General features: G+C 34.7%; 1 long non-coding RNA gene across 1 annotated transcript; it reads right to left on the bottom strand.

Moving 5' to 3' along the window:
• Window positions 1-1172: 1172 nt before the first annotated feature.
• LOC145579131 (uncharacterized) lies at window positions 1173-1665 on the bottom strand. The gene is made up of 3 exons (XR_014099036.1): window positions 1609-1665; window positions 1459-1538; window positions 1173-1367 (listed from the first exon to the last, which is right to left on the bottom strand). It is a non-coding gene; the product is annotated as an uncharacterized LOC145579131 (long non-coding RNA).
• Between the last annotated feature and the right edge of the window lie 1643 nt (window positions 1666-3308).

Here is a 3308-nt window from a genome sequence, read left to right as displayed (position 1 = left end):
ACACAAGCATAGCTACTTGTACAGGCCGAGTAGAATGTCAAGCAACGGCATTCCCTAGATAAAATTACTCGGCCATGAAGACCACACGGTCGATAAGTCCATCCGGCCTTATAATGGACGGACGGATAAACATTAGGAAGTCCTAAAAATCGCCTAAGGTATTTTTTACCTAAATAAGGCAAGGACACTCCTAGGCGTACAAGCCCTTAGAAATTTGCAAGTTGAGAAAATACTTGAAATTTCATGAGTACGTCCGAGAGATAGCGTCAAAGGACGACTCAATACCACACAAATAAAATATATATATATATATATATATATATATATATAAGCCAAGTGGCCAAAAATATTGAACATGAAAAGATTGAGTGTTCACAAGTGGACGTATGACTCCACTAAAGCCATATACAAATCAAAGTTCAATACTTAAGCCTAAAATGCATGAATAAAAGATGAATGGGCATCTAGCATGCATGTGCAACAGATGATTAGGCCATGCCTATGATTCATTGTTATATTATTGTAAAAAAAAAAACCTATATATACAAAAGTATATAAGCCGAATGGCCAAAGCTCAAACAACTGAGCAAACACATATACAAATATTCAGGCGGCCATAGGTGTCATAAAGAGCTTCTAGCTAAAAGATGCATAGAGCCGCTCAAATAGTGATTGATCATTATTATGATTAACTAATTAAAAAAAAAAAAAAAAAAGCAAAAAAAAAAAAGCTGTCAAACTACATTCATTTATATATATATTCATATATATACATGTGCATGCCTAGAATAATATATGTATATATAATACTTTATATACTACTTTTCATAGCAGCATACTCATGAAGTATTGCCTAAATATGAAATGCATGCGGCAGCAAGAATGTATCAATGAAATTAGGGATGGCAACGGGTCGGATTCGGAGCGGATTATGCAAAACCCGACTCCGATCCGACAGTGAGTCGGAGGCTAAATCCGACATCCGACTCCGACTCCGACATCCGACTCCGAGACTCCGAATCCGATCCGACTTAAAAATTCGACATCCGACTCCGACTCCGATCCGACCCGAATCCGAGTTTCTTTTATTTTTTGATTTTTTAGGTTTTTTTTTAAAAAAATACTAAATCAACAATTTCCAAATTCCACTAAAAAACAGTATTAATAAAAATTCAAAGTACAACAAAGAAAATATTACACATTTACACAGTACTTGTGAAATTGTCTACATTAGAACAATAATATCATAAAAATTCATAATAAATTACAAGTGCAATACAATTATACAAAACAACCAAGTTCATTCCTCCATGGCTCCATGCAACTCTTGAAGACTTCAATTCTTTAACATCAAGTTCACTGTGAAACTAACCAAGATAAAAAAAAATGAATTAGTAACATAATTACATAATATATTATTTTTAATTAATTAACCAATCAAAAACATATAAAATTCACCTTTGTTCATTATTCCTCATCAACTTCCACATCTTCATCTTCATAAATTAAAGCTAATTCTAGCTCAATCTTTGTAGTATCTAAAAATCATATAAAAAAGATACATTAGTATTATAAATTGACCAAAAAAAACTTTAATAAATGAAATACCTTTCAATAGTGAACGCCTCCAACTTTGAAGACACATCAAAGCTTCAACGGTTTCCGGTAGTAGTCTACTACGATGGGGTCCAATGATCCTCCCACTTGTGCTAAATGAACTCTCGGAAGCAACGGTGGAAATGGGTATCGCAAGAATATCTCTAGCAATCTTAGCAAGGGTGGGAAACCTATGTGACTCCGCATTCCACCAAGCCAAAAGACTAAACTTACTCTCATCAACTACAAGCCTCTCTTCTAACAAGTAAGTTTCCACCTCACATTTTTTAGTCCTCTTAGGAGGTTGTTGCGAAACATGTCTTGCCCACAACCCCTCAACTTCATCAAATTCATCCATGGGCCTCTTACCATTCACATTGACAATGGAGGAAGTTACACTAAAAGGAGTGTCATCATAACTTGCATCCATCTCATAATCATGAACTAAATCAACCAACAATCTTTTCACCCTATCACATTCCATCTCAAAACAATCACCATACACAAGTCTATAATAAAAAGTCACAATATCCAATTTTCTTCTAGGATCCAAAACCGAAGCAACCGACAACATTACATTAATCACATTCCAATATTTATCAAACTTAACAATCATTTTTGAAGCCATAGATTCAATCACCTTATTCCCACAACAAACCCATTTTCTCAAAGCAAGTAAAATTTCACACACTTTTTCAAAGTACAAATTGGCCGTTGGATATTTTCTTCCCGAAAAAGCCTCCGTTGCCCTTTTAAATAGTGCTAACCTTTCACATATCTCACTAGCCATTTTCCAATCTTCTTTACTAGGTAGTTTAAATTTATTCCTTCCACTTTTGCTCACCTTTGAATCCAACCTAGTAAATGCATCTTTATACAAAAGGGCTATTTGCAACATATCATAACATGAATTCCATCTTGTCTTACAATCTAAAGTCAATTTCTTAGTGATAGGAATTCTACAATAATTACAAGCATCCTCAAACTTCTCATACCTTTTTGGTGTTGAAACACAAAAGGCAACAACACTACGAACTTTCTCAATTGCACCACTAATCATTTCCAACCCATCACCCACAATCAAGTTCAATATATGTGCACAACAACGCATATGCAAATAAGAACCACCCATAATAAGCTTGCTAGAGTTAAGTTTTTCACGCAAAACATCTACTACGGCATCATTAGTTGTACAATTGTCAAGTGTAATGGTGGATACCTTTTCATCTATATTGAAACTCTTCAAACATTCTACCAATGCCTTGCTAATTGATTCCTTGTTGTGTGGGCATGGCACATACAAAAACCTATCAAACACAATCAAGTTACATACATATCAATTATATATTCAATTAAATGTAAGTTCAAACAAAAATATAAAACTATTAAATTACCTAATGATAAGTTCACGCAAAACCCAATCATCATCAATGTAATGTGCCGTCACCGCCATATACCCTTTCCTTTGATTGCTACTACTCCACATATCGGTGGTAATAGCAATCCTAGAATCATTCTCCGCAAACAACCTCATTAACTTTGATCTTTCTTCCTTGTAATCTCGTAGAATATCCGCCTTAACGGTATTCCTAGAGATTACCTTGAAATCCGGGTTCAAACTACTTACAAATCTTCTAAACCCAACATGCTCAACAATGGCAAGTGGGTACTCATGTAATATAATCATATTCACCAACTCGGACCTTGACACT

The sequence above is a fragment of the Chenopodium album genome, chromosome 14 (genome assembly GCF_948465745.1).
Source record: "Chenopodium album chromosome 14, dcCheAlbu1.1, whole genome shotgun sequence".
Taxonomy (NCBI): domain Eukaryota; kingdom Viridiplantae; phylum Streptophyta; class Magnoliopsida; order Caryophyllales; family Amaranthaceae; genus Chenopodium; species Chenopodium album.
This window is presented reverse-complemented; position numbering and strand designations above follow the sequence as displayed.